This window comes from Rhinoderma darwinii, chromosome 2 (assembly GCF_050947455.1).
Source record: "Rhinoderma darwinii isolate aRhiDar2 chromosome 2, aRhiDar2.hap1, whole genome shotgun sequence".
Taxonomy (NCBI): Eukaryota; Metazoa; Chordata; class Amphibia; order Anura; family Rhinodermatidae; genus Rhinoderma; species Rhinoderma darwinii.
In genome coordinates, this window is record NC_134688.1 from 301,110,529 (window position 1) to 301,126,467 (window position 15,939).

The following is a 15,939-nucleotide window of genomic DNA, read 5'->3' on the forward strand; positions in this document are numbered from 1 at the left end:
ACTACGTCTAGGTATACTCCTGGGATTAATCAATCCACACCTGAGGCCAGACTTGTTCGACTGACACCATCTCCCACCAACCAGGGTGGCAGGCTCAGGAGTGGGAGAGCCTATCGCGGCCTGGTCAGTCGGAGTTAGCTCCGCCCCCTGTCCTTTATTACCTGCTGTGTTCTCCTCCTCAGTGCTTGTAATTCTTTTGGATTCCTGGCCCCACTGCTGCTTGCTCCAGCCTGCTTCTGCCGTGCTTCTGCCTTGCTGCTGTTCTGCTTAACCCGCTTTGCTTTGCCTCCGGCTTGCTTCCTCCTCCGTGCTCACTTGGGTATACTCCACTTCATCCTGGTCCTGACAACTCATTCACCGCTCCGTTTCCTCGCAGCGTTCCGTGGGCTACTGCCCCTTCCCTTGCGTGTTCCCTGTTTGTTCCCCCGTGCACTTAGACAGCGTAGGGACCGCCGCCCAGTTGTACCCCGTCGCCTAGGGCGGGTCGTTGCAAGTAGGCAGGGACAGGGCGGTGGGTAGATTAGGGCTCACTTTCCCTTCACCTCCTTCCTGCCATTACATAATTACAAGCCCCTTACCTAGTCTACCATTTCCCCTACGCTGACGCTATCATGGACCCCCTTGTCCAGGTCCAGGCCCTGGCCCAGAGGGTCAACCAGGGTGACGCTGCCGTAGTAGTTCCCCTCACCTCACCTCTAGAACCCGACCTCAAGTTACCTGACCGGTTCTCAGGGGACCGTAAGACGTTTCTCTCCTTCCGGGAGAGTTGCAGACTGTATTTCCGCCTTAAACCCCACTCCTCAGGTTCCGAGAACCAGCGGGTGGGTATCACCATATCCCGACTCCAGGAAGGGCCCCAAGAGTGGGCCTTCTCCTTGGCTCCTGACGCCCCTGAACTTTCTTCTGTTGATCGCTTTTTCTCTGCCCTCGGACTCATTTACGACGAGACTGACAGGACTGCTTTAGCCGAGAGTCAGCTGGTGACCTTACGTCAGGGTAGCAGACCGGTTGAGGAATACTGTTCTGATTTTAGAAAGTGGTGCGTAGCTTCTCGGTGGAACGATCCGGCCCTAAGGTGCCAGTTTAGGTTAGGATTATCTGACGCCCTGAAGGATCTGCTGGTTAGTTACCCCTCTTCTGACTCCCTTGACCAGGTTATGGCCCTAGCAGTACGACTTGACCGACGTCTCAGGGAACGTCAGCTTGAACGCTTCAATGTGCTCCCCTCTGACTTTTCTGCGATTCCCCCCGAGGTCCCGTCTCCTCGCCCCTCCACGGAGGACTCGGAGGTACCTATGCAACTCGGGGCCTCCATGTCCCCTCGACAACGTAGGGAGTTTCGCAGAATGAATGGTCTCTGCTTCTACTGTGGGGACGACAAGCATCTTCTGAACACCTGTCCCAGGCGCAAGAATAAAAAGCCGGAAAACTTCCGCGCCTAAGTGATCATCGGGGAGGTCACTTTGGCGCACAGGTATTTCCCGTTAATGTGAAACGCAATAAAATTTTGCTTCCCTTTCAGGTCTCGTTTGCTGGCCGGTCTGCCACTGGCAGTGCCTTCGTGGATTCTGGCTCATCTGCTAATATCATGTCTGTGGAATTTGCTATGTCTCTAAAAATGCCTTTTATTGATTTACCTTATCCTATCCCTGTAGTAGGTATCGACTCAACTCCCCTTGCTAATGGTTATTTTACTCAGCATACTCCTGTTTTTGAACTCCTGGTTGGCTCCATGCATTTGGAGCAGTGCTCTGTACTGGTGATGCAGGGATTATCGTCTGATCTGGTATTAGGTCTTCCCTGGTTGCAGTTGCATAATCCCACGTTTGATTGGAATACTGGGGATCTCACCAAATGGGGTAGTGAATGTCTTATGTCATGTCTTTCTGTTAACTCTATTTCTCCCCGGGAGGAGGTAAACACGCTTCCTGAGTTTGTTCAGGACTTCGCCGATGTGTTTTCTAAGGAGGCCTCCGAGGTGTTGCCCCCCCATAGAGATTACGATTGCGCCATCGATTTGGTGCCTGGTGCCAAGCTTCCTAAGGGTAGGATATTTAATCTTTCATGTCCTGAACGTGAAGCTATGAGGGTGTATATCCAAGAATGCCTGGCCAAGGGTTTCATTTGCCCCTCGACTTCTCCTGTAGGTGCTGGCTTCTTCTTCGTGGGGAAGAAGGATGGTGGTCTTAGGCCGTGCATTGATTATCGGAACCTGAATAAGGTCACCGTAAGGAACCAGTACCCACTTCCTTTGATTCCGGATCTTTTTAATCAGGTTCAGGGAGCCCAGTGGTTTTCTAAGTTCGATCTACGGGGGGCATATAACCTTATCCGCATCAAAGAGGGGGATGAGTGGAAAACTGCGTTCAACACACCCGAGGGTCATTTCGAATACCTGGTCATGCCCTTTGGGTTGTGTAATGCCCCTGCTGTCTTCCAGAATTTTATTAATGAAATCCTGAGAGATTACCTGGGTAATTTTCTTGTTGTGTACCTTGATGACATACTGGTGTTTTCCAAGGACTGGTCCTCCCACGTGGAGCATGTCAGGAAGGTGATCCAGGTCCTTCGGGAGAATAATCTGTTTGCTAAGACTGAAAAATGTGTCTTTGGGGTACAGGAGATACCATTTTTAGGGCAAATCCTCACTCCTCATGAATTCCGCATGGACCCTGCCAAGGTTCAGGCTGTGGCGGAATGGGTCCAACCTGCCTCCCTTAAGGCGTTACAGTGTTTTTTAGGGTTCGCCAACTATTACAGGAGATTTATTGCCAACTTCTCGGTCGTCGCTAAGCCTCTTACGGACCTTACTCGCAAGGGTGCTGATGTCCTCCTTTGAGACCCTCAAGAAGTGCTTTATCTCGGCCCCCGTGCTGATTCAGCCCAACCAAGAGGAGCCATTTATTGTGGAGGTTGACGCATCCGAGGTGGGAGTGGGGGCCGTCTTGTCCCAGGGTACCAGCTCCCTCACCCATCTCCGCCCCTGTGCTTACTTCTCTAGGAAGTTTTCGCCCACGGAGAGTAACTATGATATTGGCAACCGCGAACTTCTAGCCATTAAATGGGCTTTTGAAGAGTGGCGGCACTTCCTGGAGGGGGCCAGACACCAGGTAACGGTCCTTACGGATCACAAGAATCTGGTTTTCCTAGAATCGGCCCGGAGGCTTAATCCTAGACAAGCTCGGTGGGCACTATTCTTTACCAGATTTAATTTCTTGGTTACCTATAGGGCTGGGTCCAAGAATATTAAGGCTGATGCCCTGTCACGTAGTTTCATGGCCAATCCTCCTTCCGAGAAGGATCCTGATTGTATTTTACCCCCTGGTATAATCGTTTCTGCCACGGATTCTGATTTAGCTTCTGATATCGCGGCTGATCAGGGTGCAGCTCCCGGGAACGTCCCTGGGGACAAACTGTTTGTTCCCCTGCAATACCGGCTAAGGGTACTCAGGGAAAACCATGACTCCGCTCTATCTGGTCATCCTGGCATCTTGGGCACCAAACACCTCATTACCAGAAACTATTGGTGGCCTGGGTTGCCTAAAGACGTTAGGGCTTACGTCGCCGCTTGTGAGGTTTGCGCTAGGTCCAAAACCCCTAGGTCCCGACCTGCGGGCCTACTACGTTCCTTGCCCATTCCCCAGAGACCTTGGACCCATATCTCCATGGATTTTATCACCGATTTGCCTCCATCTCAGGGCAAGTCGGTGGTGTGGGTGGTAGTAGACCGCTTCAGCAAGATGTGCCACTTTGTGCCCCTTAAGAAGCTACCTAACGCCAAGACGTTAGCTTCTTTGTTCGTGAAACACATCCTGCGTCTCCATGGGGCCCCAGTCAATATCGTTTCTGACAGAGGGGTACAATTTGTTTCCTTATTTTGGAGAGCCTTTTGTAAAAAGTTGGAGATTGATCTGTCCTTCTCCTCCGCCTTCCATCCCGAAACTAATGGCCAAACGGAGAGGACTTGGGTACCTGCCCGTGATGTTCACGCTGGGGTATTGATCAAGAGGTTCCACTTCCTCTTCCCTACTAAACCGGGTCCTCTTAGTAAGGGTACGGTGGCCCCTCATAATAGGGGGAGTACTGTTAGGGATCTGCCAGGTACTACGTCTAGGTATACTCCTGGGATTAATCAATCCACACCTGAGGCCAGACCTGTTCGACTGACACCATCTCCCACCAACCAGGGTGGCAGGCTCAGGAGTGGGAGAGCCTATCGCGGCCTGGTCAGTCGGAGTTAGCTCCGCCCCCTGTCCTTTATTACCTGCTGTGTTCTCCTCCTCAGTGCTTGTAATTCTTTTGGATTCCTGGCCCCACTGCTGCTTGCTCCAGCCTGCTTCTGCCGTGCTTCTGCCTTTCTGCTGTTCTGCTTAACCCGCTTTGCTTTGCCTCCGGCTTGCTTCCTCCTCCGTGCTCACTTGGGTATACTCCACTTCATCCTGGTCCTGACAACTCATTCACCGCTCCGTTTCCTCGCGGCGTTCCGTGGGCTACTGCCCCTTCCCTTGCGTGTTCCCTGTTTGTTCTCCTGTGCACTTAGACAGCGTAGGGACCGCCGCCCAGTTGTACCCCGTCGCCTAGGGCGGGTCGTTGCAAGTAGGCAGGGACAAGGCGGTGGGTAGATTAGGGCTCACTTTCCCTTCACCTCCTTCCTGCCATTACAGGATCCCTGGGAAACAGGGTCAGGAGTAGGATTCCCTAAAGACTTAGCTTAGAGAGTTAAATATTTTAATTTCACTGAAGGTGAGACTGCAATGTATGAAATATATTTCTGCGCTGTGTTATAGATTAATGCAAAAACAGGGCCACATATGACTACTATACCTTTCAGGCTATCAGATAAGGAGAACCCACAAGGTCTGCAATGCATGTTATCTTTATATAATGCATCATATAATCCAGGTGATAAATTATGTAAGACATTCTTTTTATTGTACCCACCTGTGGGGAGAGATGAAATCCCTCCCTTAGTATTTGCTTACCCAGGCAACTACACCTGCTTTCTGAGGAATGGGCAAGGTAAGAAAGTTGGGAACCTCACTGAAGAGTTTTGTGACCAATAATGGTAATTACTCCTCTAATTAGTTTACCAACCAGACAAGGGCAAGGACTGATCTCTGGTGGCTATGTGGAGACAGGAAGGCCAAGTGGCAGGGAAGCTGTACTCTGGTTCAGCTTCTGATGCCATTCCACTTGTTTTTAGCACCTGAGTTTCCGAGAATGAGAAATAGCCCTGGAGACTATTTGAATCGCTATAAGCAGTCTATCCATGGAAGTTCCTTTGACCATAGAATATAGATAGAAAATAGGAGTACCCCAAGGGGGGCCAAATGACTTTACGGCCCAAAATCAGATTGCATCAGGCTGAGAGTCTGTACTTTTCTGGTGGTCTACGATAAATAAGAATTTCGACTGGATTAATTACATTTATCACAATCAACAGAGATTTGTTAGTTATACCAGAGATGCAATAAAGGACATTGCAGATCGGTTGGGACCTATATCTTTAATGACATGGTGAAATAGAAGGGCCCTGGATATGTTACTAGCAGAAAAAGGGAGTGTCTGGAAATTTTTTGTATCTTCTGTTGTACTTTTATTCCCAATAATACAGTTCCTGATGGCAGTATTACCAAGGCATTGGAAGGACTCAATTCCCTATCCGAAAAGCTTGCTGGAAAACTCCAGAATAAATGACATCTTCACTCCATGGATTGAGGGGTAGTTTGGAAAATGGACTGGCCTGGTAACATCTGTACTTATGACCATTGCCGTTGTTGCCAGTATATTGACTGTTTGTGGATGCGATACTCTGCATAAGAAGATTGATCCAAAGGTTAATGGAGACCTCAGTGACAAAGGCAATGTGCCAAGAGATTCAAAAGAAGAGAACCTGTCCTGGATAATCTTACAAAACATTTCTTGATACATTTATAACAGCAGGGAATGTTAGAAAAGTTTTATTTTAAATTTATTCTTACTTCATTCAATAGATATTAAATGTGCATGCAGGGTTCCCAGAAAATGCTTTAGTTAACAAAGGGTTAAATATGTTATATTCTTAAGTGTGTGAGAGGTTGGATTTCTTAATAAAGATTGCAATCTCCAGAGGAAGTCCAACTGACCTAATCTCATTCTGAAGTGTAACATTTCATGTGACAGGAAAGCCACAAACGGTTTTTCAGTTGGTCTGTACTGCAATATGCATTGATATGTGTATATAAATCTGTGCTCATGGAATTAAGTCAGACATTCAGTCTCCTCATCCATGAGAATAAAACTCCTATTGGGATGAAAACTTGAATCATTATTGCTAAGTATGGAAAATTCTTCTAACAGCAACTGCCCCATTTCCCTTAGCTTCTGTGTACCCTTGTCTGTTGGTCTGTCGTGCACTTATTGAGTGTAGGGACCATCGCCAAGTTGTACGCCATCGCCTAGGACGGGCCGTGCAAGTAGGCAGGGACTGAGTGGCGGGTAGATTAGGGCTCACCTGTCTGTCTCCCTACCCCGACATTACATTATCATTGGCGACTTGATCTGTAAATGTCACTCATGGAACTTGCAAGTGATGTTGCTAGGCAATAATGATGTTTCTCACCAGACAGGGAGGAGTGTCCTCCTGCCTGACAGCAGGTATGGTGTTGTCACGATGCGGGGTGTGAACCCACTGGTCCGTACCGCATAGCGGGATGGCAGCTGGCCAAACAGGTATGGTACTGAGTCTATAGTCCAGAAAGGTTACCTGAGACAATGTAGACAGTAGCAAGGCAGGCTCGGCTGGGAGCAGGCGGCAGGTAGACGTCAGGCATGGAGTAGCAGAACAGGCGTGGAAATGCAGCACAGGCATGGAAATGCAGCACAGCACGACAACAACTCAGCATGGCAGTAGATCAGGATAGTACTGGATAGTACGGGAAACAGGATACAGTATATAGGTACGGGAAACACTGGGAAGCTGGAAGACACTTAGGAGACCATTTGCAAGACAGACTTTGGGAAACAACAACGCTTAGGTGAGGATCAGAAGGGCGGCGGCCTTCTTATAGTCCTGGACATCATGTGAGTTGATGATGATGATTTCATGCGCGCGTACTGGACCTTTAAGATCGGGCACGAGCACGCGCACACCCTCCGGGAGACAGTCTCGATACCTGGAAGTGAGTGCCGGCGCCTCACAGGGGGACGATGCAGCACAGCAGCAGGATGCCCATGGCCACGGTCGTCGAGGGGTAAGTTAGAACGACAGACCGCGGCCATAGACGTTACAGGTATCAATGGAAACGACCATCAGATCTTCGAGAAAGATTTTTTCTACCACATTTCTTATGTCGGTAGTTTAAAAAATCTATCCGTGTAAACAGCTTTTACTGAATGCTTTCTGTAATAGAGGTGTGAGAAAACGTAAGCAGCAAAACGTAAGTCAAAATAACACAATGAAAGGCCTAAGCACTGAACCACATCCTCACTCCTGCATGTCTTATGCTCCTCATGCTCTTTTCAGTATTGCAACACATGGAGAAAAGGTCAAATTGGATGTCTGAAGCTCATTACTTCGGCTACACATTTGACTTGACAAAGCTGTCAACTATCCAAAGCAGTACAATGATTCTTCTCAGAATTTTTTTTCTGGAATTGCTTATGTTTGTTGATCATAAAAATAATTAGCTTCACTTCTACCTGTTCCTGAAATAAACTTAGTGGCACCACTGGGAAAAGAATTATGAGCAACACTATGTTTCCATTTCATAACGCACTAAACTCCCTTATAACTTTTCTCAGCAAGTCTCATACTTTGATCATTCTCCCTTGACCCATAATGTTAAAATTGGTTCTGCCAAAGCAGAAACACAGTGCGAGTTAGGAAAAATTAGTGTGTACTACATAAAGATGCTATTAAAAAGCAAATACAACATGAAATATCTAGTCTATATAAAGGTGCTATGAATATAATTCACAAACATTTTTCAGGGCAAGGTGTATCAGATAAATGTTTTATTATATTGAGATTTTCTGCATACAACTATAGATAGCATATCTATCTGTATCTATGTGTCTATCTTTTCATCTATATCTACAGATTGCTATCTATCTATCTATCTATCTATCTATCTATCTATCTATCTATCTATCTATCTATCATCTATCTATCTATCTATCTATCTATCTATCTATCTATCTATCTATCTATCTATCTATCTATCTATCTATCTATCTATCTATCGCAACAGGAGCATACCCCCCCCCCCCCAGCGGCCGCGGCCATATGTCTGTTCATGCTCGATGGGGTCTGCCTCTACATTCTCAGGAATGCTGGAGTACTCTGCTTCCTGCCTCCTCTGCTGCTCTGTGCCCGTAAGGTGTGCACGCTCTTGCTGTGTAAAGGGCCAGCACACGCACCAATAAAGTGTCCCCAGCCTATCCCTGCACACTCAGGGCTTTATAAGGGAGCCTGCCCTCTATCCCAGTGCATGAGCAATGTTGGACAAACCTTGTGTTAGGCCCCATGCACACGACCGTAAAAAACGGACACATTCACTTCCATTGAACGCGGACACCTTTCCGTATCACTACGGATGAGTGTCCATGTCGCAGAACTGTGCCGGGAATTATTGAGAATGTCTGTTCTTGGTCCGCAATTGTGGCATGGACTCCTCCATAGAAGTCTTTGGGGGAAGCCAAAATTGCGGATGGCTACGGAGGTGCGTCCGCAAATACGGATAGCCATCAGAAAATACAGAAGTGTTGCTAAGCGACACAAAGGGGATTTCCCATCAACCAGGCCTCTTTTTTATTTTGCGGATCCGTATATATGGATGCAATACGGATGCACTACGGACCGTATGTGCGGATATCATTCAGCAGAAATGGGTACATTGTTGATGATTTGCTGATGACTATAAAGCTATACGGAACCGTATTTACGGTCAGTATTTGCGGATACGGTCGTGTGCATGGGGCATTTTCGGGCCGTGCTCCCATACAAAGTAGTGCTACGGAAAGGTGTCCGCGTTCAATGAAAGTGAATTAGGCCCCATGCGCACGACCGTAAAAAAACTCAGTTTTTGCGAACCGCAAAAACGGACCCATTCACTTTCATTGAACGCGGACACCTTTCCGTAGCACTACGGAAGGGTGTCCGTGCCGTGGAAATGTTCGGGGAATTATGGAACCTGTCCGTTCTTTTGCATTTTGCGGGCCGTGCTCCCATACTTTGTATGGGAGCACGGCCCAAAAATGCGGCTGTCAGTCGGCGGCCGGCCGTGCCCACGATCGCGGGCCGTGATTGCGGGCACGGTCGTGTGCATGGGGCCTTATCCTGTGAAGGTTCCCATATCTTGTTTTCCGTATCCTGTGTCTAGTACCTGCCTGTATCCAGTAATCCTGAATCAGTCTCTATCCGTAATCAGGCACCAGCCTGTATCCAGCAATCCGGTACCAACCTGTATCCAGTAGTTCGGCACCAGCCTGTATCTAGTAATCCGGCACCAGCCTGTATACAGTATTCCAACTACCTGTTGCCTGCCTGTATATTGCTACCAGTTACCTGCCTGTGGCTTGTTATCTGCTAACAACTGCTACTCTGATCTGTGGAATAGTCCAGAGGGTCCATAACCCAGTGGATGTTATGGTTTGCTAAGGCCAGGGACCCTGCTGGCAAACACGAGACTGCTGTTCAAGTCAAGCAAAAGGTTATGCGAGACCTCTGATTGCATCAGGGTCAACTAATGCAAGCTGTTAACACTATAGCCAATCGCCTGGACATCACTGCAGTTCCTACTCTGGCAACTCCACAAGTTGCAACTTTATTCACTTCTCAGCCAGCTGCAGCTCCAGTCAGCACTGGAGCTGGAATTCCATTGCCACTTCCACCCCGCTATGATGGAGATCCCAAAGTCCGTCGAGGCTTCCTCAACCAGTGCAAGATTCACTTCAAACTGCATGCCCATTTGTTTGCTTCTGACTAAACGAATATTGTGTTCATCGTCTCACTGTTGTCAGGCAAGGATTTGGTATAGGCGAATCTCCTCTGGAAACGTGAGGGTCCGGAGTCTACTAAATTGCAGCTCTTATTGGACACTTTCCACACCGTCTTCTAAGAACCAGGCTGTATGTCCTCAGCTGCTGCTTCCCTCCTATCCCTTTGTCAAGGAGGTTCGACTATTGGTGAATATGCCATACTGTAATGTCGGGGTAGGGAGACAGACAGGTGAGCCCTAATCTACCCGCCACTCAGTCCCTGCCTACTTGCACGGCCAGTCCTAGGCGACGGCGTACAACTGGGCAACGGTCCCTACGCTCAATATGTGCACGACAGACAAACAGACAAGGGTACACAGAAGCTAAGGGAAATGTGGCAGTTGCCCACGGCAACACCGTGAGCAACAGGCATAGTGAACGAGCCGATTCAAACCAGGAGTGTACGAGGTACCAAACACAGAGCAGGAGCGTAGTCAGTAAAGCCAGGGTCAAAATGAAGCAAGGTCAATAATAGTAGCAGGAGCAGCAGAGCCAGGAAACAGGACAGAATCATAGGCAAAGACAAGCAGGAAATGAAGGTATAAATAGACCGAGGGCGGGAGCTAGAACCGTCTGGCCTGGCTGTGATAGGTTCTCCCACTCCTGAGCCTACCAGCCTGAGTGGTAGCAGATCGAGTCACTCTATCAGACCTAGGAGCAGGTGTAGACTGATTAACCACGGGCGTCGACACAGAAGCTATGTCTGGCAGATTCTTTACACATACAATATCGTACCCTCGCAGCGAAGCTTGTCTGGAATAATGAGGCCCTGGTGGCAAGCTTCTGGCAAGGATTAGACAGTCGGATTAAAGATGAACTGGCAGCACGTGATCTCTCCTTTACTTTGGATGCTCTGATTGTGTTAGCAACCCGCATAGACCTGATATTTAGGGAATGCTCTCAAGAAAGACTCCTACACTGGTGCAAAATTCCAATTTCATTAGAGAGACTACCCGAGGTGAACCGATGTCTTCTGTAAAGTTCTCTCCTAGACTCTCGATCAATGAGTCTATTTTCACTAGTGAAGCAACACATTTAGTCTCAGCCTATTTGGATTCTGGAGCAGCTAGGAACTTCATACAACAGGCCTTGGCAGACAGCCTCCACTTACCCACGACTCCTCTGGAGAAACCTCTAGCGGTAGCTTCTGTGAATGGTCATCCGTTGCCAGATCCAATTCTCTCCATCACTGAACCATTGAGGTTACAAGTGGGTGTTCTACACTCAGAACAGATAGCCTTTATGTTCTACCTGATGCTATTAATCCAATCCAAAAAGCGTTGTGTCAATTCTTTAGTGTGTAAAACAAGCCAAATGTTCCCATAGTCAGTGGGAGTCCTAATTACGCTCCAAAAGACACGCAAAAAGTGTGCACAAAATGCGTAAAAAAAAAACACATAAAATACGCCTGCAGTTTGAAAGGACTTAGTGTATTTGACTACTTTTTTTGTTTGTTTTGCAGGTTCCACTGGACCGTTTGGACTACACCGTAGATTTGTTGGTTTACTTCGATGATTTACGTTTTTTTATTATTATTTTTTTTAAATCAAAGTGGTTAACGAAGGTTGTGTGGGGGAGTTTTTATTTAAATCAAAAAATATTTTCTTCTTAGGGTGTATTCACACAGTGCTGTTTTGCCACATTTTCGCTGCACGGTAAAAAGGCGGCAAAACTGCACTGTGTGAATACACCCTTACGTCCTGTTCACACTTTGCAGAGTTTTTTGTAGGCAGAAAAAATGTGCCTCAGAATTCCTTCCTTTTTTCTTGCTAACTCTAAGCCCCGCCTTAGCAATGGACATCGTCAAACAGACAACTGCCATTACTAAGGAGCTAATAAAGTATTAAAAAACACATAGGCATTATATTTTTTATTGAAATAAAAAATTCCCCACACAACCCTCGCTAGCCATTTTAGTTAAAAAAAACAAAAACATAGATCAGCGCAGTAGAATCTATGACGTAGTCCAACGAATCTACGATGTAGTCCAATAGGTCCAGCCAAACCTGCAAAATAAAAAAATAAAGTTAGTAATATTAAAAATAAAAAATCTTATACTCACCTACAGCAGACTTCTCCCCTGCGCCGCAATAGAAGCTAGACGACAATAAACTCTGGTTTCTATTGTGGCGCATGGAACCTAGAGAGGCGCAAGAAATATTAATAGTTATTAATAATTCTGTCGCATCATGGAGCCCCCCCCCACATGCAGCTGTCTTTCAAAACCCCACAACCTCCACACTACCCCAACACCCCCCACACACGCACATGCCCCCCACATGCACCCCGCCCACACATCTGCCCCCCACTGCCCCCACACAAACTCCATCACATAACCCACCCACACACTCAAACCCCCCCACACGGCCACAGCTTCCCACCGCCCCACACACACACAACCCCCCCATACACAGATCCCGACAAACATGCAGCCGCGCCACACACAAACCCTACCAAACATGCAAAACACACCCCCTCATACACAAGCACACACCTTTCCTCCACCACCCATGCAGCCGCTACGCAAACCCCCCCGCCACACCCCCACACACGCAGATGTTCTGCAAACCTTCACACCAGCCCACACACACCCACCCCCCCACACCCCCCAAACACAAACGCTTCTCCACATACACATATGCTCCGCAAAACCCACTTCTCCGTTTTTCATCGCTTACAGCCAACATCTTCAGGTGTTCCTCCTTGTGCCTGCTACCTTCAAAGTTCCTGCAGCTAATGTTTCCTACGGAAGCTTTCTCCAAGTTTGGCATTACACCAAGACTGCGATCTTGCAGGTGGTGGCTTGGATGAAAAAATATGATGATAGGAAAAAAGGCTGTCTCCCCAATTCTCTCCCGGATTTAAAGTCTGGTTATCCTCTAAATATATTGGCTTAAAAATTTGTTATTACAAGTTTGAGCCTAGATTTCTGGGTCCCTTCAAAGTCTTACAACAAATCAATCCAGTGTCCTACAAATGAAATTACTCCTGCCTCTTACCCTCAAAATTCCCAACTCCCGCCTCCTTGTGTCTCTTCTGAAATCTGTGGTACTTAACCGGTATAGCAAGTCCCCTAATTCTGCAGTTGCTCCTAGGGGTTTTTCAGATGTCTTTAAAGTCAAGAAGATTCTGGATTACAAGAAAGTAGGAGGGAAGACCTTTTATCTTGTGGACTGGAAAGGTTTTGGTCCTGAGGAGAGATCTTGGGAACCTGAAGAGAACATTGATGCCACAGCTCTCATCAAGAAGTTCCTCATACACCCTGGACCTAGGAGGAGGGGGCGTAGGGTGGTGTACTGTAGCGTGGGCAGCCGCTGACCACCGTCATCTCTCTCCTTCAGAGGCCGCGGCCTTCAGTCTGTTCATGCTTGCCAGCGTCTCCCTCTCCCTTCTTTGGGACGCCGGCGTGCTCTGCTCCCTGCCACCTCTCCTGCTCTGTGCCTGTAGGTTGTGCACACTCTTGCTGTTGCTTATAGGGCCAATAAAGTGTCCCCCGTCTATCCCTGCACACCCAGGACTTTATAAGTGAGCCCGCTCTCTGAACCAGTGCCTGAGCAATGTTGGACAAACCTTGTGTTATCCTGCAAATGTTCCCGTATCCTGTTTTCCGTATCATGCATCCAGTACCTGCCTGTGTCCAGTAAGGTACCTGCCTGTATCTAGTAATCCTGAACCTGCCTGTATCCAGTAATCCGGTCCCTGCCTGTATCCAGTAATCCGGTCCCTGCCTGTATCCAGTAATCCGGTCCCTGCCTGTATCCAGTAATCCGGTCTCTGCCTGTATCCAGTAATCCGGTCCCTGCCTGTATCCAGTAATCCGGTCCCTGCCTGTATCCAGTAATCCGGTCCCTGCCTGTATCCAGTTATCCGGTCCCTGCCTGTATCCAGTAATCCGGTCCCTGTCTGTATCCAGTAATCCGGTCCCTGCCTGTATCCAGTAATCCGGTCCCTGCCTGTATCCAGTAATCCGGTCCCTGCCTGTATCCAGTAATCCGGTCCCTGCCTGTATCCAGTAATCCGGTCCCTGCCTGTATCCAGTAATCCGGTCCCTGCCTATATCCAGTAATCCGCCACCAGCATGTATCCAATAATCCGGCAACAGCCTGTATCCAGTAATCCCAGAATACCCCAGCACACATAATAAGAGTAGATTTTTCTTGCTGATCAGTGTTAGTTTTTTATTCATACATTAATTCCATATAGGACAAAATTTGGAATAAATGTGAGCGACTATTCAAGATGTTTCAGCCTGTACTAGGCCTTTGTCACCATCGCTGTGAATATGATACAGAAATAAACATCAGTCCATAAAATAAAAAAAATTGAATGTACATATATACACAAGAGATAGCATTGAAATAATGACATCCAAAATATTTTCATCATTTTAGGTATAATAGGAGGCAAATTCTGATGTTGGGGGCCTCTGGAGAAGGAATATCATATCCATGCTCTTCCGGTGTCAGTACAGCGCTGGGTTGCCCAAGTACAATGCAGACAGACTGGTGACCCTTGTGGAAAGATATACCACAGCGGAGGACCTCCTTTCTGGGACTGAAAATGCAAAATCATCTCCGAGGAACGCTGAACTCAGTAAGAGATTATTTAAACCTTAGCGAGAGGGGAGACAATTAGCAGTGGACAAGAAAAAGGAGCTGGAAAACAGTTCAAAAGCTCAACCCCTCCAAATAATCTGTTGCAGGTGCCATAAATAGCAGCACATTGTCCTTTTGTGGCAGAGCCCATGGCAGAGCTCAACGATGCTCCTTGTTTGCATACCTTGTCTGCAGTGCTGTGCCATACCGAACAGGGGGTCCTCAGATGTGCCAGGTGGCTGTCAATTGCAGTCTTGTGACTGCAATCCTGGATTTAGGGAGCCTGGTAACCCTTCTTAGGAATAACTTTTCCCATGTGTTGCGTGCCCCTGAAAAAGGCATGGCGGTGATGTGTGTACATGGGAATGTTAAGGACTATCCCATTGCTCAAGTGACTATAGAGACTGAATGTGGTAATGTCTCCCACAAAGTGGGCATTCTAAAAGACATGATGCATTCAAACATAATAAGGTGTGATTTTCCTTTTTTTCTGGGAACGTGGGGTATAAGGAGCACAAATGCTATACCTCCCCTAGCCCTTTGACCAACCCTTCAACAGTAACCACACCAATCGTCATTTTTGGCCAAAATTTTTTACCATTTTATGAACAATAATGTACAGTGATAAGGGGAGCCCGACCAATCATGACACCACTCTCTACGAGCCGTGACACACCTGCCCCCGGCCCTCCTACCGTAAGAATGACTGCGCCTGTCTGCCATCGGTCGGTCCCCCAGGCCGCCGTCTGCTGTACCAGCTGAACTTCATAGCTACCTGAGCAGTGATCTTACCTGGGAACCTGCCGTACGGCTCGTGTTCCCCCACTAGCAAGGTCGTCCTGCCGTACGGCTCGTGGCTTGCTCGCTGTGGCCAGCCAAATTAATCCGCCCTTCTCAGAGCAGAGTGTTGTGATCCGCCACCAAAAAAGTAAAGCTCCCCCCTACCATGCACTCTACTCCCCCCACCCCTAAACACCAACCCCCCCATTTTTTATTTATTTATTCCTGCAAGTTGTTATTAAAAATGTCTAAAACCTATGTCCGACAGGTGTACCCCATCTGACCTGTACAGTCCTTCGCAGCTGAACTCGATGTCCTCGTGACGTATAAACATTCCTCCACATTTCCCCATAAAGTCTCTCCTTGCTTTGTTCACCATCTTCCTCACTTTCTCGATGGCCACTGTAGACCTTGCTTGTCTCCATACTCTTCGCATATGATTTACGTCCAAAACACCTTCAAAGCCGGACACCGAGTTAAACAGTCCATCACCACCGCCTTAATTTCTCGTACCAAATCCAATGTCTTTGAGCTTGTGAGGTTG